Source organism: Aquarana catesbeiana, linkage group LG05 (genome assembly GCF_042186555.1).
Source record: "Aquarana catesbeiana isolate 2022-GZ linkage group LG05, ASM4218655v1, whole genome shotgun sequence".
Taxonomy (NCBI): domain Eukaryota; kingdom Metazoa; phylum Chordata; class Amphibia; order Anura; family Ranidae; genus Aquarana; species Aquarana catesbeiana.
This window is the reverse complement of record NC_133328.1, coordinates 604,937,095-604,963,533: the sequence shown is the minus strand read 5'-3', so window position 1 is coordinate 604,963,533 and position 26,439 is coordinate 604,937,095.

Sequence of the window (26,439 nt, the reverse complement as noted above, 5' to 3'; positions counted from 1 at the left end):
CCTTCTTCTTCTTTACACTGAAGATAGGTCTTAATGACATTGGCTGTATGTTTGGAGTGGTTGTCCTGCTGCAGAATAAGTTTGGGGCCAATCACACACTTCACTGATGGTATGGCACTATGGATACTGTAAGTAACTTCCTGTATATCTCAGCATTGAGGACATTATTGATCTTTCTTGACCTATCTCCAATTCCATTTGCAGAAATGTAGCCCAAACTTGCAAGGAACCTCCACTATGCTTTACTGTTGCCTGAAGACACTAATTATTGCACCGCTCTCCAGCCCTTCACCAACAAACTACCTCCTGCTACAGCCAAATATTTCCCATTTTGACTCATAGGTCCAGAGAACCCATTCCATTTTTCTGCACCCCAGTTACTATGTTTTTGTCCATAGTTAAGTCGCTTAGCCTTCTTTCCATGTCCTTTGCATGAAAACTTACCATCTGGTGCTAGAGAAACTGAGCCCTTTAGGGACCAATGTAACTATGCAAAAAAATCCATATTTGGAGTTCAGCTGGGGTAGAAAGACCTTGGCATTCTGTCAAGGGGAGAGAGGGGCAGTTTGGGGTTGGGTTGCCTTCATGTTACACCCTACCCTCTAACATACTGTAAAAAGTGGGGTTAGCCTTTAAGAGGTATGCCTTGGTTTAAGGGATTTTCTGAAGAAAAAAAGCACTCTAAAATAAAGGCAAAAGGGCAGAGAAATCATTCTCCTCTCGCTTTATAATGGTTTGCATCAGCATGTTGTCTGGACAGTATTGGCTATTCCGGCGGTACAACCTGTTCTTTTCTCGGAAGCTGACCTCACCGGTACAATGTCTTCTCTGTACACAGCCATTCCTCTCATGTCTGAACATAAACAGGAGGTGCTTATCACTTCCTACGTTCGACCTACACCTTTCCCATGGACCCCTCCTTGTGTCCTGATGGACTGACAGAGTCCAGGATTACATGTGGTATACTCTTGAGTATAGATACCCAACGAGCAGGGACATAGTCACCAAGAACCCCCGCAAGAAAAATAAATCCACCAGCTAAAAGACACTCAAAGGATTGTAGAAGGATGTGGCGTTGACCATTTCACACACTGCTCTGGCTCTCCTCTTGTTGGTTTGAAATTCCTAAGTGCCATTAACAATGTGGTCTCTACCTTAGTGATCTTGTGCAGTTCTTTAATTTTCCTAAGCCTTGGGATTTTCACTAAACCGTTCTGTCTGTTCTCTTTTCTGTTAGTCTGCGCTCCACATAAGCCATGACGCAGAGGATGGGAAGGCAAGGCTCAGAGTTTTGCCAACTTCCCCAGTGACTGTGGCACATTGTCAATATACGCGTAATTATGTAAGCATGGAGTGGGTAGAATTCTCATCACAAATGGGGAGAATAATCGCTAAATAATTATGGAAATTATATTTATGTAATTACTGCATATTGAAAATACTGTTTGCATTTGAAAGGATTTTTATGACAATCTATAGCTAATTGTATGTGAATGTAATCAGGTTATTGTAAATCATTTCATTGCTGAGTATTAAGGTATTAAAGACCTTGCTTTTGTGAAAAGTTTGCAAATTTCTGATGTTATTTAAGGATAAACTGATGTCACTTTCTGTTACCCCAGTAGAGTCCACTCACTCTGGGGGGACTGAATAAAGGTAAAGTAGGTGCAGAAGCATAAATGATACCAAACACAACTGACACAGCACACAGCAGCACACACCATAATCTGCAACACAACAGACACAGCAATCAGTATAACATGCAAAACAACAGACACAGCACTCAGTATAACATGCAACATAACGTGCACAGTACACAGTATAACATGCAATACAACAGACACAGCACTCAGTATAACATGCAATACAGCTGGCACAGCACACAGTATAACATGCAACATAACGTGCACAGCACACAGTATACCATGCATCACAACAGACACAACACACACCCAGGGCCGTCTTAATAGCATCATGGGCCCCTGGGCAAAGTAATGCTCTGGGGCCCCTACAATGGAGACAGCGCAGGTAAACCGAAATCAAGTAGGTAGGAGGCAGACAAGCGGAGCTTCCCCTTTTGGGTGGAGCTCTGCATTAACTACATGAACAATCATTCTGTACAGCAAAGAAACAGTGGGAAAATACTACATACATAAAATAACAAAGCTTTCCTGTGGATACAATATATCTGCTAGATTGATGCCTCCCCAGAATTCTGACCCCTCTACATCGTAGATATCCCCCCCCCCAGAACTCTGACCCCTCTACACCCCAGATATCCCACCCAGCACTCTGACCCATCTACACCCCAGATATCCCACCCAGCACTCTGACCCATCTACACCCCAGATATCCCCCCAGCACTCTGACCCCTCTACACCCCAGATACCCCCCCAGCACTCTGACCCCTCTACACCCCAGATATCCCCCCAGCACTCTGACCCCTCTACACCCCAGATATCCCCCCAGCACTCTGACCCCTCTACACCCCAGATATCCCCCCGGCACTCTGACCCCTCTACACCCAAGATATCCCCCCAGCACTCTGACCCCTCTACACACCAGAAATCCCCCCCCCCCCAGCACTCTGACCCCTCTACATCCCAGATATCCCCCCAGCACTCTGAACCCTCTACACCCAGAAATCCCCCCCCCCCCCCAGCACTCTGACCCCTCTACACCCAAGATATCCCCCCAGCACTCTGACCCCTCTACACTTCAGATATCCCTCCAGCATTCTGACCCCTCTACACCCCAGATACCCCCCCAGCACTCTGACCCCTCTACACCCCAGATATCCACCCATCACTCTGACCCCTCTACACCCCAGATATCCCCCCAGCACTCTGACCCCTCTACACCCAAGATATCCCCCAGCACTCTGACCCCTCTACACACCAGAAATCCCCCCCCCCCCCCCAGCACTCTGACCCCTCTACACCCAAGATATCCCCCCAGCACTCTGACCCCTCTACACCCCAGATATCCCCCCAGCACTCTGAACCCTCTACACCCAGATATCCTCCAGCACTCTGAACCCTCTACACCCAGAAATCCCCCCCCCAAGCACTCTGACCCCTCTATACCCAAGATATCCCCCCAGCACTCTGACCCCTCTACACACCAGATATCCCCCCCCCCAGCACTCTGACCCCTCTACACCCCAGATATCCCCCCAGCACTCTGACCCCTCTACACCCTAGATATCCAGACAGCTGGGCTCACCATGACACCATCCACAATGCTACTTCCACAGGTGGGCTCTCAGTGCTGCTGAATTAGCAGCTCCAACTCCAGCTCCTACCCTGCAGCCTTCGAGTCCCGAGCATTCAAGCTGCATGGGGCGGGGTCAGAGCATCACTGGCGCTCCAGCCCTGCCACTCCCTGCTGGCTGTGAAATAGTAGATATTGTTCTGCACAGCATGGCGCACTGCTGCCAGCCTGCCTCCCCTGTGTATCCATCACCCTCAGTGCCATCATAGGGCCCCCAATTTTAGGGCAGCGTGGGCTCAAGGACCAGCTGCTTTAGGGGAAGTGCAGGGGCCCCCCATGCAGCTGGGGCCCCTGGGCAGTGCCCAGGTGTGCCCACTCATTAAGACAGCCCTAGTCCAGCACAACAGACACAGCACACAGCATAACATACAGCACAACTAGGGTTGCCACCTGTCCGGGATTCACTCAGACAGTTTCGGGTTTGGAATCATGCGTCCGGGTTTCAGACACATTATTCAGACTGGACTATGGCTTCCCAGCAGGGTTTCTGGCTGCAGTTGTCTAAGCTGAGAGTGTCTGTTACCCTCTTTTTCACACTGCCCAAAGCCAGCACTAACACTCCCCCCCCCAAACCCCCACACACAGACGAGAGAGGGCTCAATCTACTCCTCTTCCTCCCGGCCCTACACCTCAGTGTCTGCCCACACTCCAATCCCCGGCGCTGTGCCTCAGAAAAGGAAAGTGGGGGCCGTAAATCTGAAGTCCAGATGCTTCAGATACATCTGGATGAGAGGTGCTGACTGCTAAGGGGTGAGTGAGCTCACCATCCATCCCTGTCTGTGACTAAAGTCTCCCCCCTTCTCTCTCCTTCCTCTGAGTGAGTACACTAAGGAAAAATCAGGGTTCTCAGGGCACCCCTTACATCAGAGTTCCCCTTTACACCAGAGGCCACAGTGTTCCCCCTTACATCTGAGTCCTCTCCGTACATCAGAGTGCTCAGCATTCCCCCTTAAATCAGGGTAACTAGAGCATCCCTTATGGCAGAGTCCCCAGAGTTCTCCCTTACATCAGAGTCAGCAGAGTCCCCCCTTACCAGAATCTGGTGTAAAAGGGGAATTCTGCAGGTTCAGATGTAAAAGGGGAACTCTGTGGACTCTGATGTAAAAGGGGGACTGTTGTGATTAACTTCATATGATTAGAAATGTTATTTTATTGCAAAATATATGTATAGTTTATACTATAAAAATAATTTCTGTGCGCTGCTAAAGTGTTTGGGTTTGACTTGAACAAAAGGTGGCGACCCTAAGCACAACAGACACAGCACACAGCATAACATGCAACACAACAGACACAGCACACAGCATAACCTGCAACACAACTAGAGTTGCCACTTCATCCCTTTAAAACCGAAAACAGTGCCAATGACTACCACACTTGTGTCTATGATTAACCACTTGCCATCCGGGCTAATTCTGGCACTCTGCTCCTACATGTAAAAATCATATTTTTTTTGCTAGAAAATTGCTCACAACCCCCAAACTCTCTCTCTCTATATATATGTTATATATGTCTATATATACCGTATATGTTTTTTTAGTAGAGGAACTAGGGAATAAAATGTTGGTTGTTGCAACTTTTTATGTCACATGGTATTTGCGCTGCAATTTTATTCATTTTATAAATACTATATTAAAACCATAGACAACATATTCCTATATGCGATATACTGTATGCAATATAAATAAACTATCACAAATGATCTTTGCTATGTGGTCCAAGAGGTTGACACATTTCGCAACTACAGGCTTCCGTAGGACCTCCTTTACTTGGCAGCAAAGAGAAATGGCCTACTTAGAAAAGAATTACAAATAATCAACATCTTATAACATATAGGGGGTTATTTACTAAAGGAAAAACCACTTTGCACTGAAAGTGCACTTGGAAGTAAAGACGCTGTAGATTCGAGGGGAACATGCAAGGAGAATAAAAAACAGCATTTTAGCTTGTACATGATTGGATGAAAAAATCAGCAGAGCTTCCCCTCATTTCAGATCTACCCCTTAGATTTAGAGCGACTGCACTTCCAAGTACACTTGCAGTGCAAAGTGGATTTGGCTTTCGTAAATAACCCCCATAGAGTCTACCAAGGACTAATTGACTCACTCATCTTATCAAGGTAAGGCCACCTCAAAGGGATCCTTAGACACACCAGGATAATTACCAAGGGACACTTAGAAGATCATGTACAGGATTGTATTTTGAAGACATCTTGTGTTGACTGTTCATTTGTTACACTTAAATAACTTCAGTAAAGAATGTTTACAGTTATCCAACTTGGCCTGGTCTAAAGTTACTTGAGGACAACTTAAAGGAGTGCAATGCATGTATGACAAATCACAAAGAACAAGGCTTGAATAGGGGACAAAACAAGACAGAGGAGATACAGTACAAATGTTTAACGTGCAGTGAAGCTGTTTAGAGAAGGCCATATTGCCAGTGCCAATGACTACCACACTTGTGTCTATGTGCGAAGGAGCTTGTGTGCTTATGCTCCTTTCCCAGCAGCAATGCTGGGTTCCACGTCGTGGCATGGGGCACCCTAGAGACCCAGTCTGGGAGTCACAGAACTTGGAGTGAAGCCTTGGAAGAAGAATAAGCATTGGTTATATACAAGAGTTCAGCTTTCTAGTATACATACGTATCAATGTCACTGAGAGTGATGTGACTGGTTACTGGGCTGGTGGAGACCAGTACAGGCTCAGTGGTACCGGCTCAGAATTGCTACAAACTAAAGTGAGAGAGGAGTTATGAAGTGTATTAAAGAGCTGTTATCCGGAGTGCATAGAGTGTAATGAGGAACTGATACTTATGCCCCGTACACACGATCAGACTTTCCGACAACAAATCCATGGATTTTTGTTCGAAGGTTGTTGGCTCCAACTTTTCTTGCATACACACGGTCACACAAATGTTGGCCAACAATTATGAACATAGTGAAGTACAAGACGTACGTGATGTCTCCATTACAAAAGCTAGTTATATCTCCGGCTCGTACTTGATTCCGAGCATACGTGGACTTTTTTCCGACAGACTTGTGTACACACGATCGGAAAGTCCAACAACAAACATTTGATGGCGGAAAGTTTGAGAACCTGCTAGCCAACATTTGTTGGCGGAAAGTCCACCATATATGTGTGGAGATGCATCACTTTTGCATTGGAGTGCAACCTCAGCCTGCCTTTTGGTGGCACTAGCAAGCCCTCTCTCAGGGTCCTCCACTTGGGCGCAGTAAGCTCTGCTCACAAGCATACATCATAATCTATAATATCTATCATAATGCCATACCATGCAACAAAATGGACATACTCACAGTTAACACAATACATATTTGCACCCACACCCTAGCAACATACATCTTAACATGCAACAAAGTGGGCACAGCACACAGCAGCATACCTCCCAACTTTTTTTTGATGGGAATGAGGGACACCTATCAGCAAAAGTATGCAGGCATAGGACACACCCTTTGCCACACCCCCTTAAAGGAGAATTTTCCAAAAAAAACAAGATTGGTTAAACCACTACTATTCCTTTATATTGGCTTTTAGAATTTACATATGCAGCAATTTAGGCATCAGATGAAAGGTTTAGTGCTGGAAAATACATTTTGATAGATAAAAAGTGTATTTTATATACATCTATATAGATCAGACCAAAATGAGGGACAAATGAGGAGGAAAGAGGGACAGAGGGACATTGCTCCAAATCAGGGACAGTCCCTCGAAATCAGGGACAGTTGGGAGCTATGTAACATCACACATCATAATAAATAAGCACAGCAAATACAGCATCACGTCCCATACCAAGCAAGCACAGAGAACACAGCAGCACACATCATAGCCAGCACAGTGGACGTGGTACCCACACGTCAGCACACACCTTAGTTAGAACAGTGGACACAGCACACAGCAGCACACACCAAGGCCAGCACTGTGGACATGGTTCACAGCAGTACACACCATATTCAACACAGAGGACATGGTACACATTAGCAAAAACTATGACCTTCGGAGCTAACTTCTTCCCACCGGTCACCCTTTCCAAAGATATTGTCTAAATTAATCGGACAGAAGGATGGTGGACAAGAAGAGCCTTATCCCAAAGTCAGAATAGTTGAGGGCACTAACAACAAAGTAATTTGTAGAGCTCCTTATTAAAGTCACCTAGTAGTAGCTCTCTAGATTTACATTTTCTCTTTGCCTTCTCTGTTATTGCCTGTAATTTTTTTCATGTAGAGACATTTATGGAGTGGTTGGTTTTGATGTGATGAGGTAACAGGCCTGCATTGTACTATTTTGGTGACAGAAAGTCCCGGTCAGAAAGTTAAAGCACACTTATTCTAGTCTCTGCTCAAGTCATTAGTTGTGTCATTGAAAACCAGTCCAACACGGCACAAAGGCAGAAGTCAAATAAACTTAAAACATCTCACTCATCACCCACTGTGCTCTCTGAGACCCCTCTTGCTCATTACAAATAAACACAACAAATTGAACTAACAGTGGAAGAGAAAGGAGAAAACTAGCCACAGAGGACTGGATTTCTAGGTGTCCTGAAAGCGGCTGCTGAGTACCAGCCGCAGCAATCACTGCAGACCTCTGCACTATACAAGGATCCTTCTCCTTTCTCATGGAAAAAAGAAGGTGCAAGAGATTTTACAGTGTTGTTTGATATTGGTTAAAAAACTAGATAATGAACCCATTCACTGCACCACTATCACAGTAATGAGTAGCTGTTAAGAGGATGTGTTGTGCCTCTTATGCCGCGTACACACGAGCGGACTTTCTGGCAGACTTGGTCCGGTGGACCGGACTCTGTCGGACAATTCGATTGTGTGTGGGCTCCAGCGGACTTTTTTTCCCCAAAAGTCCAACGGACCTAGAAATAAAACATGTTTCAAATCCGCTCGTCTGTATGCTAGTCCAACGGACTAAAACCGACGCTAGGGCAGCTATTGGCTACTGGCTATGAACTTCCTTGTTTTAGTCCGGTCGTACGTCATCACGTACGAATCCGTCGGACTTTGGTGTGATCGTGTGTGTCCAAGTCCGTTCGTTTGAAAGTCCGGCGGACCTACGCTGCAAAGTCCGTCGGAAAGACTGTCGGACCTGGTCTGTCAAAAAGCCCGCTCGTGTGTACGCGGCATCAAGCTTCCCTCTCTTGTGCACATTTCATTCATTGTTAAAGGCACCTCAAACATGGCCAGAAATTTAAGCGCACGGCAAAATGTGCAACAGATGCGCCGAAACACACAGCAAAAAAACGCAAGAAGCTCAACTCCCGAAAAGGTGCAGGAGCTTCTTTAGCACGTTTGTCGTGGATAGGGTAGCCCATTCAAATGAATGAACTGCCCTATGCGTGTCGCACCAAAACACAAAAAGAAAGCACACTAGCAAAAACCACACATTCACGTGACACACAGATGGGCCTCTAATTCAGAAGTAAACCTCTTTAAAAAAAATGTAAATTGGACCCCAGAAGCATTTTACCATCATATGCTAGTATGCACTGAATACTAGCACATTAGGGCAGACTTGCCTCGCTAGTCTTCCCCCTCCAGTGCTGCACTATAAGTGCTCCTGCCATTCACAGGCTCAACCATCTTCTCCTGGTCTTGCTTCCAGGACTCCACTCTTTGGCCGCTTGGTTGGCAAGTAGGGTTGCCACCTCATCCCTTTAAACCCGAACACATATGAATTACAAAGGTTCTGAGGCTAATTGAATGCAAATAAGGCACTAGGTGAGCTTAATTACCACCTTAATCAGCCGCAGAACCTGTGTAATTAATATGTGTTCGGGTTTAAAGAGATGAGGTGGCAACCCTATTGGCAAGGCCGCCATGACATCACTGCTGCTCATGCGCACAGGAGTAACATCGTCACAGCTCAGAGTCGTGCCTTAAATGTACACATGCATGACTCAGTGCACTGTACACATACGTGTACAGTACACGTGAACGTATACATAAGAAATTCCTTAACCTATGGACTTCGTGGATACAGTATGCTTATCCCTCAATGCCCATAGGGTTATGCCTAGGCTCTGAGCTTCAAATCATTGAGTTGGGCATCTTTGATGTTCCTCTCCCCCCCCCCCCCCCCATCTTACCTTTATTCCACTCTCTTCCGACACAAAACTTTTTGTTTCTTTCTTGAAACAGACCTCATTATCCCCCTGGATCTAGCAATACTTATCAGTCAGTGTACCAGTGAGTAACACTCACTTTTATATTAATGGCTTACTGTGTTGACTATTTGTGGACTCTTGTTATGTCTATGATTGAGAAAATTGAGTACTGTCCGTGATACTTTTTTTATTTGCACTAACATACAATTTTTCAGGACAAGCTTTCGGGGTATGTCCCCTTCTTCAAGGTCCAAGCAGTGGACCTTGAAGAAGGGGACATACCCCGAAAGCTTGTCCTGAAAAATTGTATGTTAGTGCAAATAAAAAAAGTATCACGGACAGTACTCAATTTTCTCTGTCACAATTGCACTAATACGGCTACAATCAAATCAAGTATGTCTATGATTGTAATGATGTTTTTTGGTGGTTATAGTCCTAGTGACTAGCGCCACATTATCTGTATAGAGATACTTCAATAAAAATCTATTGAAAGTGAAAAATTGTTCAAGTCTCATGGAGCCCCTTCTAATAATGGTCTATTGGGGGTCATAGGAAAAATGATCCTTACATTGGTGGTCAGCAGGGAGCATGCCCCCTTCTACAACCTTTAGGGCTCATCTACACTTGCGGTTCAAGGATTGCAAAAACATGTGGTTTAGCTACATTTTTACTGCCCACCCCCCCCCCCCCCAAGCTGGAAAGGCAGCAGATAGGGGTGTGCATATGCCGCAGCCATAATGCTTTGCTTTGCAGCCAGGGCAAGAATTAAAACCCTTCTCATAACTGACAGGCAGTGCTGCCCACCGAGAGTGACCCAGTCAAGTGAATGTGGCCGTAGTATAGTTGCAGCACGATGATGTGGGCTTTTAGGGGTTAAAGAAGGCTGTGCACTTTGCAACGTGCAGTTGCACACTGGTAGGGGTAAAGCTTTACTTTGCAAAGAATAACCAATCACGTGCAAGGAAAAAGAAAAAAAAAACGCATTTTTGCTTGCACGTAATTGGATGATGGAAGTCAGCAGAGCTTCTGCCCATTTGCTAAGCTCTGGAGCAATTGCGCTTGTAGTGTGCAAATGGACTTTGCAATGTGCACAGTGTGATTGTCTTTAGTAAATCAACACCTATGCCTCCTCTGTGGCTAACCATAGTGTAAACTAACTGTAGCACTAACCCCAGAAGGAGCTGCTGATTAATTATTATATCTGTAATTCACGTTTACCACCTAGCCCATCGCAGCCCATAAATTAGAAACATTCAATATTGTATTTTTCTCTTGCTTTTATTTGCGTAACATAAACTGGGATAAGAGAAGGGTTTTCTGAGATGCTCTTTTGTTGCTTCATAATCTTTTCTCTGCCTCTCATGCAAAGACTTATGCCGCGTACACACGGTCGGACTTTTCGTCTACAAAAGTCCAACGGACGCTGACGGACTAAAGCTGGCTGGTAATCCGATCGTGTGTGGGCTTCTCCGGACTTTCAACGGACTTTTTTAGCCTCAAATCCGACGGACTTTAGATTTGAAACATGCTTCAAATCTTTACGTCGTAAGTACGACGGACCCGAAATCCGCTCGTCTGTGTGCTAGTCCGACGGACAAAAACCCATGCTAGGGCAGCTATTGGCTACTGGCTATGAACTTCCTTATTTTAGTCCGGTGTACGTCATCACGTACGAATCCGTCGGACTTTTGTGTGGTCGTGTGTAGGCAAGTCCGTTCGTAAGAAAGTCTGCCGCAAGTCCGCCGAAGGTACGTCAGAAGTCTGTCGGACAGGCTGTCGGACTTTTGTAGACGAAAAGTCCGACCGTGTGTACGCGGCATTAGAATCATTGTGGACAATAGGAAATCACTCTGGATGATTTCTTCATCAGGGAAGATGGAAGTAGATTTGATAGAGAATATTTGGTAGAGTCACTCTGAATAACTTCTTTACCTGCAGAACTTTTCAAGAACAGTCTGTATCTCTATTTATGTGCTTGAAGCTTTACCGCCACCTTTTTACCACTACTTCCCATCTGCATGGTACTTCCAAGTTGAGCTAAAGAAGAGATTACTGTTCAGTCCGCCTGACTGATTGGAATTGTTGAACCCAAAGTCACAGGCCATCACCGCCTGTCTCACTGACTTGGGTACCAACATCCCTCAGCCTCTGGCAGTACCCTTCCCTTGGGCTTGCACTCACGTGATCAATAGTCCATGTGCCACTCATAAACGATCCATCGCCCAGTTGTCTTCCGCTTAGTTGCTACTTCTTTTGCAATGATTTCTCCATCCCTTTCCTCCTTTTTGGCACACTCCCTTCCCCGCAGGGGCGTCCAGCGACACCAGCGACTACATACTGGACGGTGTCACCAACTCTTTTGCGGGTGCCGGACCCCCACCCTCCCCGCAGGGGTGGCTCCATTGGCTCCCCGGTGGGGGAACCTCTCCCCTCTGGGAACCAGGCTGGGCTTCCTCTCCGAACTACGAACTAACTCCGACCATGTGACCCCACCTTTTATTTGAGAGTCCCGCCTCCTACCAAACAAATTAATGATTGGCCAGAACTCACACATAAACTGCCTGTCACTCCTATCCCAAATAAACAAACAGGCCTGTTATAATGGTACAGGCCTGCCTAAATGTACCTGAAACAGTAAACTAGCGAAAAGAGTCACCTACATGAAAGTATGTGCCCGCTACATAACCATTATGATCAGTTTAAAAAAATATTGGCATCATGACACCAGCTCTGCCAGTTGGCGATGGACCTATGAAGGCACCATCAGAGGGAGATCAATTGGCCACAACTCAAGGAAACCATAGTAACCTCTGGAGGAACCCTGGGGTTCCATGGAACCATAGCTAAGAATGGCTGATTTCAATTTTAAAGGGGTTGTAAATATCATTGTTTTTCACCTTAATGCATTCTCTGCATTAAGGTGAAAAACCTTCTGTGTGCTGCAGCCCCCCAGCCTCCCCCCATTTTACTTACCTAAATGCTGTCATCCTCTGTCCGGGAACGAGCACACCAGATTTAGCCGGTGTCTCGTGTCCTGATTGGATAGATTGACAGCAGCGCAGCCATTGGCTCCTGCAGCGGTCAATTAAATCCAATGACGCTGCGCCGGGGGGGGGGGGGGGCGGGGCCGAGTCCTGCATTCTGTGTGAATGGACAGCGATGCGGGACTCGAGAGCGAGTCCCGAACGGGTGTCCACCAAGGAGAGCGCTTCTCCAACGTGGACACTCGATGCGGGGAGGAGCCGCCAGCGCCGCTGAGGGACCCCAGAAGAGGAGGACCGGGGCCACTCTGTGCAAAAGGAAATGCACATTGGAGGTACGTATGACATGTTTGTTATTTTAATTAAAGAAAAAACAAGGGTTTACAACCCCTTTAAAGTTTATTTTTGGCATACTGGCTATTCATTCTAACATGCATATCAATCTGTCGCAAGTGCCTTCATTTGTCGCACTGCCGAGAGATTTGTTAAGAGTATCTGCGACACTTTTTTTAACTCCAGGGAATGTGTGGTTATTTTTGTGTACTTTTTATTATCTTTGATATTTTATTATTTTCCATGCTGCATTTTTTATGTCCAATTCCGCTTTTGTAGCCCAATTTTGGATGTTTAATTTGAAGAATAGCTATAAAAAAAACTAAAACAAACAACACATCACAGTGGCATTGTACAGATCTGCCATTCAGCAGTTCCCAGTTGTCACGTCTCCCCACTGGCCATGTAGGAGGTTACGAAGTAAACGGAGGAAATCACTGATCAATTTTCAGGCTGTGAAATGGTCCTTTGCTTTTCCTGACTATGTAAATGATGTCAGCTGCCTCCAGAGGTTGAGATGTCAGCTTCCTAAATTGCCTGATGGCTCCAGCTGTCTCATGAGAAGCAGTCACTGGTGGTCTTGGGGAGACCTTCTGTAATGTTTTACCAAATGCTCTTGTACAACTTTGAAGTAATACAAACCCAGGTCCTAGCTGTGGTACATGTTAACCGCTTAAGGACTAGCCTCGTTTTGGAACTTAGGTGTTTACATGTTTAAAACAGTTTTTTTTTGCTAGAAAATTACTTAGAACCCCAAAACATTATATATTGTTTTTTTTCTAACACCCTAGAGAATAAAATGGCGGTCATTGCAATACTTTTTTTCACACCGTCTTACAAGCGCACTTTTTTTGGAAAAAATTCACTTTTTTAAATAAAAAGAATAAGACAAAAGTAAAGTTTTTTTATATTGTAAAAGATAATGTTATGCCGAGTAAATTGACACCCAACATGTCACACCTCAAAATTGCGCCCGCTCGTGGAATGGCGTCAAACTTTTACCCTCAGAAATCTCCATAGGTGACGTTTAAAAAATTCTACAGGTTGCATGTTTTGCGTTACAGAGGAGGTCTAGGGCTAGAATTATTGCTCTCGCTCTAACGATTATGGCGATACCTCACATGTGTGGTTTGACCACCGTTTTCATATGCAGGCGCTACTCACGTATGCTTTCGCTTCTGCACGCGAGCTCGTCGGGACGGGGGGGGGTTCAAAAAATTTATTATTTTTATTTTTCTTATTTATTTTACAAGATTTTATTTATTTTTACACTGTTTAAAAAAAATTTAAAAATTGTGTCACTTTTATTCCTATTACAAGGAATGTAAACATCCCTTGTAATAGAAAAATGCATGACAGGACCTCTTAAATATGAGATCTGGGGTCAAAAAGAAATCAGATCTCATATTTACACTGAAATGCAATTAAAAAAAAAAGAAAAAAAGTCATTTAAAAAAATGACATTGAAAAAAATGTGCCTTTAAGACGTATGGGCGGAAGTGACATTTTGACGTCGCTTCCGCCCTGCAGTGTCATGGAGACGAGTGGGCGCCATCTTCCCCTCACTCGTCTCCAGGCACAACAAGGGGACAGACATGATCGCTCCTGACGCTACCGACAGCTCCGGTAAGCGGCGGAGGGCACCGGATCGCGGCGGGAGGGGGGGTCCTCTCCCGCCACCGATAAAAGTGATCTTGCGGTGAATCCCCCGCAGAGACCACTTTTATCTTGTAGCCGACCGCCGCACGAAAACAGGGATACCAGGGTTATGGCAGCCAGCTGCTGCCATAACAACGATATCCGCCGCCAAACTTAGGACGTACATCGGCGTGCGGCGGTTGGCAAGTGAAAGAAAGAAAGAAAGAAAACTGAAGAATATTATTAGATTACTTAAAAGCAGAGCTATAATCTGTGTCCTAAATTTGAACAAAAATGTAATATTTTTGAAAAAAATAATAACCCTGGCGGTATGATTATGTCAGATTTTTTAATCTCAAAGCGGTACATTGTTTTGCATAGAAATTTGGCATTTTATATTGTAGGCCTGTAAATCTTAAGAATAACTCACTTAAATCTGCCCAAACAAGAGTCTAGTAGACATCCTGGGTATGATAAAGTTTGAAACACGAAATCATAAATTATAATATAATAAATAACTATAAATAATTATAAAAAATAATAATATAATAATAATAATATTATTATTATTATTATTATTATTAAACAAAATTTATATAGCGCCCACAGTTTACGCAGCGCTTTAAAATGTAGAGGGGGGACATTAATAATAATAATAAAATAATAATAACAATAATAATAATAAAATTAATTTCCCCATGATTCACTATCGCTCAGTTCTTCAAGTGTTCTAATTTACTATCGCTGGTCTCAACCTGTCTTGACTTAAAGGGACACTTTTTGGCTGCCATGGACAATCGCAAGTTTCCAGGCAGAAAGTACAGTATATATAATATAAAAGTGCATGCAGGGCATTGGACAAAACACTAGGGACAAAAGGGATGTGAAATGATTTGATACAGTGCTGTAATCTGTAAGGTTACAGTGTACTGTATGTGTTATGAATTTTGTACTTTTTGAATTTGCCGCCCCAGGGCTCGCAGGGAACGCAGCCCGGCACACAGAGACATCGGGCGGAGGACACAGCGGGGCGGACATCCTGAGATGCCATCCAGAGTGTGGCTCGGGGTTACCGCTAATGGTACTGAAATTTAACCCCGAGCCACACTCGGAATACCGCCAGGGAGGTTGAGGGACCAGGATCTATATATATATATATATATATATATTTTTGGGGATTAGCAAACGCTTTAAAGAAAGAAAACTGAAGAGTAATATTAGGTTACTTGGAAGCAGAGCTACAAGAGGCTTCACCCACCTTTCAGAAAAAAAAATTTAAAATAAAAATGAAATTGTAAAAAAAATGTAAAATTCTTGTAAAATATTAATAATAATAAAAGAGAGAATACTGAAGAGTGATATTAGGTTACATAGAAGCAGAGCTACAGGAAGCTTCATTGAACATTCAACCTCTCAAAAAAAAAATAAATCTGTGTCCAGAATTTGTAAAAATAATATAAAAGTTTTCGTAAAATAATATTTAATAATAATAAAAGAGTAAAAACTGAAGAGTTATATTAAGCTACTATGAAGCAGAACATCAAGAAGCTTTACCCAATGTTCAACTCCCCCCCCCCCCAAAAAAAAAAAGGAGGGGAAAGAAAAGGAAAAATGTAACTATAATCTGTGTCCTAAATGTGAAAAAAAGTGTAGATATGATCCATTGTAAGTAGCAATATTGTGATAGATAGTAGTTGTTACAAAGCGTTGTTTTGCTAAGCAGCACATCTGCAAGGCTGTAACGTTCTGAAATATAATAGCTGTCACAAAGTTTCATTTTGTTACCCATGCCTAAATTCAAATAATTTGCAAGGTGACAAAAGCTTCTTTTGTGGCTATTTTTAAAACAAGTATTTTTTTTTTTTTTGGTTGATTATACAGTATGTATTTTTTTTTTTGCAATCCTATTTTTTTCATATAAAATATTTCTCCCTATGTGGACATTTTTTAATTCCCTTATTATGGTTCATTGTAAATTGGTATACTTAAAAAAAAAAAACATGCTTTATGTATACAAACATGTACCTTTATACTTTTTTCTTTCATTTTTTTTTTCATTGTTGTTTTATGTCTGTTTTGTAGCACTGATGAAATTATGAACAAACAAAGGCATCTTGGACACTACATATTTTGGTTTGGTGCCAGTTATTTCTAAACTTTATGCTGTTTCTGGGTACCCATCCTGGGATGCCTGATTGTTTATAGCTGCGTTACCAGAGCCAATGAGCTTATTTGCTAACTTTTTTGCATTTGAGCTATTTGAACAGGTACTGAGAACCCAGTGGCCAGTACTGGGACAGATTTGTCCAATGCCCAGGGCAAGGATGCAGAACTGCACCCCCACTGTTAGTGCATACCATAGAATGGATGTACCGCTGTGTCTATTCTCTGCTCCCTTGCACCCAGGGCAGCTGCCCATCCCTTGTCCCGGCCCTAGCAGAGGCTCTTAAATGTGTTTCGCTGGAATCATGAGGTGGTGACAATGGAGGAGAGTCATTAGGAGAGAGGGACAGAGCGTTGTCACCTTGAAAAAGGAAGTGCCTGAACAAGGATAATTAAAAAAAAATACAATAAAATGTTAAATCTTCTATGAGATTTCAGTAAATTGGATTTATATGTACTGTAGTCTCCCTGGCAGTATGATTATGTCAGATTTTTTAATCTCAAAGCGGTACATTGTTTTGCATAGAAATTTGGCGTTCTTTATTGTAGGCCTGTAATTCTTCGTAATAACACACTTAAATCTGTCCAAACAAGAGTCTAATAGACATCCCAGCTGTGATAAAGTTTGAAACACGAAATCATAAATTATAATATAATAAATAAATATAAATAATTAAAAAATATTAATATAATAATAATAAAATGAATTTCCCCACGATTCACTATCGCTCAATTCTGCAAGTGATTCTAATTTACTGTCGCTGTTTTCTAGCTGGTCTAAAACCGCTTTTGACGTAAAGGGATGCTTTTTGGTTGCTATGGACAATCTCTAGTTTGCAGGCAGAAAGAACAGTATATATAATATAAAACTGCATGCAGGGCACTGGACAAAGCACTAGGGACAAAAGGGAGGTCAAATGATTTGATACAGCAATGTAATCTGTAAGGTTACAGTGTACTGTATGTATTTTGTACTTTTTGAATTTGCCGCCGGGCTCTGACCCCGCTCGTTGAGACGCTCGCAGGGCACGGAGCCCGGAACACAGAGCATCAGGCGGAGGATCCGGCAGGGGACATGGCGGGGGGACATCGCAGGATCCTGGTAACAAGGTAAGTTACCTGGACCAGGATTCTGCAATGCAATCCCGAGTGTGGCTCGGGGATACCGCTAATGCTACTGAAATTTAGCCACACTCGGGAATACCGACAGGAGGGTTAAACGGCTTAAAGCTGAATTCTAGGTACAGTAGAGAAAATTATTATTTTATCCCCTGCAGATTTTGTAAGTTTCCCACTTACAAAGAAATGGAAGGTCTATAATTTTTATCATAGGTGTATTTTAAATGATATAGACAGAATATCAACCAAAAATCCAGAAAAAACACATAAAACAAATGTTATAAATTGAGTTGCAGTTCAGCGAGTAAAATAATTATTTGCTCCTCAAGCAAAACATGACTTAGTACTTGGTGGAGAAACCCTTGTTGGCAAGCACAGAGGTAAGATGTTTCTTGTAGTTGGTTGCCAGGTTTGCACACATCTCAGGAGGGATTTTGGTCAACTCTTCGTTAGAGATCTTCTCTAAATCTTTAAGGTTTCTTGGCTTTCACTTGGCAACTCAAAGTTTCAGTTCCCACCATAAACTTTCTATAGGATTAAGGTGTGGAGACTGACTAGGCTACTCCATGACTTTAATGTGCTGCTTCTTGAGCCACTCCTTTGTTGCGTTGATGGTATACTTTGGTTCATTGTCAAGCTAGAAGACCCATCCATGACCCATCTTCAGTGTTCTGGCTGAGGGAAGAAGGTTCTCATCCAAGGTTTTACAATACATGGCCCCGTCCATTGGCCCCTCAATGCGGCAAAGTCGGCACACTTACAAAATCTGCAGGGGATCCCCGCTGTATGGATTTTAAAGCATAGGCACATTGGTCCATATTCCATACCTGTGGAAGATGCCAATCACCACAATGATCACTGCTGTCTTCTGGGTTCCGTGCCAAGTGTCTGCAATGCTGTATAGTGAACACAGGGTGTCACTCATTTAGCACAGCCTCTGTTCACAGAAGACTTGCATTTCTCTCTGATTAGACTAGGTAGGAATCGTGGCTTAATCTTTCCGCCTTTCCACTTCATCCAGTCAGAGAACACCTTGCATTCACTGGGAAAAGTGCAGGGCATTCTGTCAATGGTTCATTAGGTCTTGACACTGTTACAACTTGAGGATAGGCAGATACACTATATTAATAAAAGTATTGGGATACCTGCCTTTACATGAACTTTAATGGCATCCCAGTCTTAGTCCATAGGATTTAATATTGAGTTGGCCCACCCTTAGCAGCTATAACAGCTTCAACTCTTCTGGGAAGGCTGTCCACAAGGTTTAGGAGTGTGTCTATGGGATTGTTTGACCATTCTTCCAGAAGTGCATTTGTGAGGTAAGGCACTGATGTTTGATGAGAAGACCTGGTTCGCAGTCTCCACTCTAATTCATCCCAAAGGTGTTCTATTGGGTTGAGGTCAGGACTCTGTGCAGGCCAGTCAAGTTCCTCCACCCCAAACTCGCTCATCCATGTCTTTATGGACCTTGCTCTGTGCACTGGTGTGCAATCATGTTGGAACAGGAAGGGGTTATCCCCAAACTGTTCTCAGAAAGTTGGGAGTATGAAATTGTCCAAAATGTCTTGGTATGCTGACGCCTTAAGAGTTAAGGGGAGAACTAAGGGGCCAAGCGCAACCCTTGGAAAACAATCCCACACCATAATCCCCCCTCCACCAAATGATTTGGACCAGTGCACAAAGCAAGGTCCATAAAGACATGGATGAGTAAGTTTGGGGTGGAGGAACTTGACTGGCCTGCACAAATAGAGTGGAGACTGCAAGCCAGGCCTTTTCGTCCACATCAGTACCTGACCTCACAAATGCGTTTCTGGAAGAATGTTCAAACATTCCCATAGACACACTCCTGACCCTTGTAGAGAGCCTTCCCAAAAGAGTTGAAGCTGTTATAGCTGCATGGGGGGGGGGGGGGGGGGACTCAATATTGAACCCTACGGACTAAGACTGGGATGCCATTAAAGTTCATGTGCGTGTAAAGGTACTCATTTGATGCAATTATAATTATTGATAAAAGTTGATGTATATTGGCTTTGCACATATTTTATTTACTATGGTCATTCAGGACTAAAATTATAGACCTATATCTTCTTTAAACATGGATATTTGCAAAAGTCCTGGTAAAATGCTTACTACCACATTCAAGCCAGTCCGGATATCACAGGCATCTGTGTTCACAAATACGACTTTAATTAACTACTTCCCATCCAGGCCAGTTCTGACGTTTCTCTCCTACATGTAAAATTCATCAATTTTTTGCTAGAAAAAAAGAAGTTACGCCAAGTAAATAGATACCTAACATGCCACGCTTCAAAATTGAACACGCTTGTGGAATGGCGCCAAACTTCGGTACTTAAAAATCCCCATAGGCGATGCTTTAAATTTTTTTACTGGTTACATGTTTTGAGTTACAGAGGAAGTCTAGGGCTAGAATTATTGCTCTCGCTCTAACGTTCGTGGTGATACCTCACATGTGTGGCTTGAACACAGTTTTCATATGTTGGCGGGGACTTACGTATGCATCCGCTTCTGCGTGCGAGCACATGGGAACAGGGGCGCTTTACATTTTTTTTTTTTATTGTTAATTTTACTTTTTTTTTATTTTGACACTTAAAAAAGAAAAAAAAAAACATTTTGATCACTTTTATTCCTATTACAAAGAATGTAAACATCCCTTGTAATAGGAATATGGCATGATCAGTCCTCTTTACAGTGAGATATGGGGTCAATAAGACCCCCACATCTCACCCCTAGGCTGGGAAGCCTGATATAAAAAAAAAAAACGATTTCAGCTTCCCAGCCGAGGCGGCGCCATTCGTTTGAATGCAGAGGCCGGGTGTGATGTCATAACTCCAGTGACCATGTGGTCCACCGGAAATCTCTATGGTCTCCATCCGGGGCTGGCGGATCCTGTCTCCGACTCACTGAAGGAAGTGGTGAGTCAGTAGAAGGACCGGAGGGCGGCGGGAGGGGGGGCGCCCACTCTCGTTGCCTGTAAGAAGATCAAACGGTGGAACAGCCGCTATGATCATTCTTATGGTATAGGGAATCGCTGGCTGAAAAAGCCGATATCTGAATGATGCCTGTAGCTGCAGGCATCATTCAAATATACCGGCTCAAAGTCAAGGATGTCCTGAGATGTACCTTGGGCGGGAAGTGGTTAAATTGGCTTTTGACAATGACATCCTTTTATTCCTTTCCCGCCCCTTGACCACACTTCCCTCCCTGTTAAAAGAAATCCACACGTACAAATCCCTCTCCTTTTTTAAACTTAAAGTGGAACTTTGTCCATAACAACTTGATAAAAATATTGTTCTTTAGCAAGAAACATACATTCCATATTAATAATTATACTACCAAAATTAGTGTGTGCTGTAAATAGCCTCCAGCATTGTTCCCGTTTCTTCTTGCCAGAAGCTGCCGTTTAGGCTGTCAGCAGATCGGCCTCTAGAAATTTTGCACAGTGCCTAAAAATAGAGAGCAACTGAGCATGTGCAGAACAGGGTGAGAGACAGTGTATTACTGGATTTTAAACAGTATAGGTACTTATTTTATTGCTTTACCAAAGCTATACCTACAAAAGGGGCCAGCCTGAAGTGATCTAGCAGGACTTAATATTCTGGCTAAAGTTCCACTGTAATCTGCCAAAATCTTACACCCTAAATATCACTCTTCTGATCTAGTCACCCATTGCCAAAGAGAATTCCCATTTAAAAAAATGGGATCTCCTACTGAGGCATCCACCTCCCCCCTGCCTCATGGACTTGTATCCACGCAACTTCCTCATGATACTTCGTAGCCTAAAACAGGATTGGGAATTGGGACAAAGTAGGACTACTGTGGTTTGGCAGGGCTGTACCTTTAAAAATGTACCTTTCTTCCCAGATGTCTTTTTTTAATGCAGGCCATACTGATTAATCTCCCCAACTCCTTCTTTTCTGAGCTGTGAAAACTCTTCTTCAACTTTATCTGGAAAGGAAAGACTCGGAGATTAAGCCTTTCTCAATTATCTCATCCAAAGAAAGCAGGAGGAATTGGTCTGCTGGACCTCAAATTTTACCATAAAGCTTGCCACCTCACTAAGATGATGGATTGCCATATCTAAGCTACAGTGAAAGCATGGGTGGGCCTAGAACAATGTATGAATGATGTTCTTTTAACGGTTATTCCCTGGATCCAAAAAAGACAAGCCATTGTCTCATCCTTGGATAGGCCCATCCCTCCTTTACTATCGCTCAATGTGCAAAGATAATAGATTTTCTACAGTTCCTGGACCCTCCTCTTGTGTGGTATAGTCGACCTTTCCCCTCCTTTCAAAAAATCTGCCATGCTACTTCTTGCTTCAGAGCAGGAAACTTTTTTTTTAACAAAGGCTCATTTTGCCCAAGATCTCAGTTAGAAAAAAGAAAAAGGCTGAAAACTGCTCCTTGACATGAGACACCTCCATCCCTATATTGCACATACAAAAATAAAAGCTTGCCCATGGGACTTTAAATGAGGTATCCATGATGATCACAAGTAAATAAATATGATAGTATAAACAATATCAAAGTTTATTAGAATCATTAACATCCAATACAGGTCATACATATAGAGAGCAATTCACAAGAACAGCAGCATAACATGATAGTCCTAAAAAGCATAGCCCAAGGAACATACATCAAAGTATTATAAATACAGATACACATAATACATCTCTAACCCGACGTGTTTTGCGAGCTCTCCTCACATCATCAGGGGCTGATGTGTGTATCTGATGTCTGTAACAATAAGTAAAAGAGTAGATTGGAGTATAGGCTATGATTGGACAAAAGTATGAAGCCAGAACTAGTGATCCCATACTTACTTGTTAGGTACTTGGCCCCAGGGGCCAACCCCCGGCAGGGGCGAACGGAAAGACTCTCCCACGGGAGCTGAAGGAAGGAAGGCCAAAGCATGGAAGATCAAGGTCAGGCGTAGGGCAGGCATGGCAAAAAAATGGGAAGGAGGAAGAGAGAGTTGGACCCAAATGTCACCCAGGATCCTTGCAGAGCATACTTACTGTAATAGAGTATATAAGTAAAATGTATATATGTGAATCAATAAAAACTGATGTAGCAGAGAGTATGGTACAGTATACTCTAAAGCAAGGGGTGCAGAAGTCCAACAAATGAAGAGAGAAAAAAAGGAAAGAAAAGAAGGGAAAGAAGAAAGAGAAAAGAAGAAAAGGAAAAAGAAGGAAACTGGGAGCCTGCATGTTACCCCTAGGTCATGCAAGGTGTGTTTACTATGGAAACATGTATGAATATGTATATGAGTAGTTAACGTAGCAATGGTTATGGTATCCCAAGTTACTTATGAATTTTTATGAGGATGGTCAAGGAAAGATTGAACAGCAGAAAAAAATAGTAAAAAAGTGTGAGAAGTAAGTAGAAGGGAGTGAGAGTATATGTAATTGGCACTCCACATTGATCTCAGTTAGTACTATATGACTCTCAAGTTTCATTCCCATGGTGGCCCTATCTTCAGCTCCAGCCTTATTTGTCCCACCTCCTCAATAGCCCCGCATTTAGCAGATCTCTTACGCCATTCAAAACCTTGTGCTCCTCCAAATCCCCTCATATCCAATCCAATTTAATCTATTTACACTTTGGTCATTGACAATCGCTCCCACATCTAGTGTCGCTTCGCTTCCAAATGGGAGTAGGATTTGGGAATCACAGATGAAGACTGGGATAAGATCCATACCACCATCCATAAAGGTTCCATGAATGTCAGCATAAAGGAACATAACTTCAAACTCTTCTCTAGGTGATATAGAACTCCCTCCCTTTTGCACAAAATATACCCAACCGTCTCTAACCAATGATGTCGCTGTAGACGGGCACAATACTTCATATATGGTGGGAGTGCAAGCTCTTACAACCTTATTGGACAGACGTACGGGACATTACCTCAGAACTTACCTCCTACCAGCTGGAATTGGACTGATTGACCATTCCACATCTATGGGACATGCGTATTTCAAATCATTAGCAATGCACATGATCATCGCAGCACGTATGTGCATTCCTCGCTTCTGGAGGCAAATTCACATCCCCTCACTCAAGGACTGGTTTACCAGACTAAACAGGATGGAGGAACGTATACATTTCCCAAGTTAGACTGTAATGCCGTGTACACATGGGCGGACTTTTCGGCATCAAAAAGGTCCGACGGTCTTTCCGACAGACTTTCGACTGAGTTATGACGCACTTTCGACAGACTCTCTAACGAACGGACTTGCCCCCACACGATCACACCAAAGTCCGACGGATTCGTACGTAATGACATACGACCGGACTAAAATAATGAAGTTCATAGCCAGTAGCCAATAGCTGCCCTAGCGTCGGTTTTTGTCTGTCGGACTAACATACAGACGAGCGGATTTCTCGATAGGAACTGGGTCCGGCGGAGTTCCGGCAGAAAGATTTGAAACCTGTTCCAAATCTAAAATCCGTCTGATTTCGACAGAAAAAGTCTGCTGAAGGTCTGATGAAGCCCACACACGGTCGGATTGTCCGACGGATTCATTCCGCCGGACCAGTCCAGTCGAAAAGTCCGCCCGTGTGTACACGGCATTAGCGTTCGATAAAACTTGGGTCTGTTAGATCCATTTCAAAACCACAATGGCCTATATGGATGTAATGACCCCCAGATCGATCCAGTGGCTCCCTGTCTCCCCCATATAAAGCAATGCGCATATGAAAATATTTTTCAGAGGGCTTTCAAGCGACCTCATACTAAACTATATCACCTCTGTATTTTGAGTGGTTTTTCAACAGAGGGTTGTTTCTTTCGTAATCTATCCCTTTCCCTATCCACCTTTCCCTGAACCCCCCTTTTCTTTCTTTCTTTTTTTCTTTTCAATCTCCACCTTCCCTCTTTCCTAATTCCTCTAGTCATTGACAATGGTGCCACCTTCCTCGTGCCATTGCTGAGACAGTCTATTCGATGAGGGTTCAAATGTTTTGATTTTTTTGCGCTTCATAGAACAAGAAGTTATGTAATATGTGTGAAGATCTGCTTCTTTACACATCCTTTGAAAGGGTAACATATCTGCTCACGACTTTTAGTGACTAGTTCTCAGATCATATGCAGATGTTCTGGATGCTTTGGTGTAGGCTTGCATTAGGAAGAGAGCACTAGCGATGGTTTCAATACCCTCTTGGACCGCTTTGAAGCGTTATTGTTCTGTATGTGTTTGTATCTTGAGAATTCTAAAGCCAGTCTTCTCCTATTAAGATCATTTCTCTGTGACGCACGTGAGAAAATTATGACTACAATGACTTATAGCTATAGTTATGTTTTATGTCACTCATTTGCGTTCTACTCTCCTTGTAAGTTAAATATGTATTGTCCTGCATTAATTTGTACCATCACCATCACCTTTCACTATAATGTTTTTCTGCTTCTAACCTGTAACTTTGCATGTCTAAAAAAAATGATCTAACAAAAAGATTAGGGCCACTTTCACACTGAGGCGTTTTACAGGCGTTCTTGCGCTAAAAATAGCGCCTGAAAAGCCCCTATAAACGGCCTCTTCTGCAGCCCCAGTGAGAAAGTCTGTCTAATGGCGGCGGCTGGTCGGCAAGCGGTTAAGATTTTGCTTCAGTATGCAGGATCAACAGGTATTTTTTTTTTGTGCATTTTATGTATTTGCGGAAAACTTAGTCTAATAAAAAGTATAAGCAAAGTATACATTTTTCTTATTTAGATATACTATAAGGCCTAAAGCCTTGTACACACTACTAGTTTTTTTTTTTCAAAATCCGATATTAGTACAGCGATCTCCCCTGCTGAGCTATTGTGTTCTGGCAGGGGGGCAGCTCGGACACCAGAAGACTCCGGTCAGCAGACCTTCTTCGGTCAGGAGAGGGATGATTGTCAGCCAGTTTCTATTGAACCATTCGATGCTGCCCGACATTTGGCCTGTGAGTAGTAGGCTTAAGTGCAGCCAAAATAAAAAACTAAAGTGTAAGTTGACCTTTAGAGAAAAATCTTTAAAGTGAACTTACACAGGCTCCCCCCCCCCCCCCGGTACTGCTGATCTGGACCACGATAATCTCTGGTTCTAAGCCCTGGTATATGCGTGCCAGGAGCCTGGGACTTAGAAATCCTCTCAGGAGGACGTTTTGAAAGATTTTAATTGGTCAGCGCCATCACATGGGCAGCACCGACCAACCAGTCGCATAGCCCGTCCTGTCAGCGATGAAGCGGCCGTGTGGATGTAGAGAGGATTTCTAAGCCCCGGGCTCCTGACGCTGATATACCGGGGCCCATGTGATGGCCCATGTAATGGTGCTGACCAATTAGAATGCTCCAAAACTTCCCCCTGAGAGGATTTCTAAGCCCCGGGCTCCTGGTGCGGATATACCGGAGCTTAGAACCAGAGATTACCGCTGTCCAGGGTCAGCGGGACCGGGGAGGGGGGGGGCAAGGAGGGGGACCTGTGTAAGTTCACCTTACAGAGTTTTCTGTAAAGGTGAACTTACCTTTTAAGCGCCTGTCGCAGGCTCTCATTAAGAGAGACTGACTATGCCGACCCTTCCTGTCATTCATAGAAGCTGTGCTACAGCCTTTATAAATGAAACAGGATCCATGAATGGAGGGGGCAAACCTATTGTTCATCCTCCCGTCCTCCATTTGTAGATTATTTTTCATTCATAAAAGCAGTAGTATGGCTTCTATGAATGGAGGAGATTGGCAGAGAGGGTAGGCATGGTCAGGCACTCTTGACAAGAGGCCATGACAGTCCCTTAGTTCTAATAGCCCCTGCCACACCTGAAGATTG